This window comes from Crocodylus porosus, unplaced genomic scaffold (genome assembly GCF_001723895.1).
Source record: "Crocodylus porosus isolate Cpor-Errol unplaced genomic scaffold, CroPor_comp1, whole genome shotgun sequence".
Classification (NCBI taxonomy): domain Eukaryota; kingdom Metazoa; phylum Chordata; order Crocodylia; family Crocodylidae; genus Crocodylus; species Crocodylus porosus.
The window spans coordinates 9,756,409-9,757,102 of record NW_017728927.1 but is presented as its reverse complement, the minus strand read 5'-3'; positions in this window follow the sequence as shown (position 1 = coordinate 9,757,102).

The window sequence follows — 694 nt, the reverse complement described above, 5'->3', positions numbered from 1 at the left end:
TAGTTTGGCAGATCTACCAAGATCCCAGCCACAGTGAGTGTCATTTGTCATGACGTGGGAGTAAAGACAGATAGAGTATACTACGATGACTAGATAGTAGGGATTCAGTAATCTGAATACCAATTATCTTCCCAACCATTTAATTCAAACAGGATGCAGGACAAGCATGAGATACACGTGAGAGCAACCGTGGCTGAAAGGAAGAGAATGGTTTTGGTGACTGAGAGCAAGGCTGAAATCACCACCACCTTGGAAAAGGCTGCATATCAGTTATGTATTACAAACATAGCTGTTTGCTTAATATGTACATATTAAAATACAAACATTATACATGTTTCATGAGCCAAACGCTGATTTGACGCTCCCCAAATAGTCTGGATAATCAACGCTCCGCTGCAGTGGTTCTGGGTTTGTATAGGATGGTTTGGATAGGGATGGTCCTGCCTCAGGCAGGGGTTGGACTGGATGACCCCTTGCAGCCCCCCTTCCCTCTCCCGCTCTGACTCCCTCTTTTTCAGCCCAAGTCCCCCCTTGATAGACTTACGCCTAAAAATGCCAGCCCTGAGTTGCTGCTGCTTGGTTTTTGTTTACAGAGCATAGCCTGATGCTCCTCCTGCAAAGACCCCAGGAAGCCCAGATCGGGGGGAGGCTGGTAACCCGGCAGCTTCCTATTTGCACCCCTCCCGCCCACGGC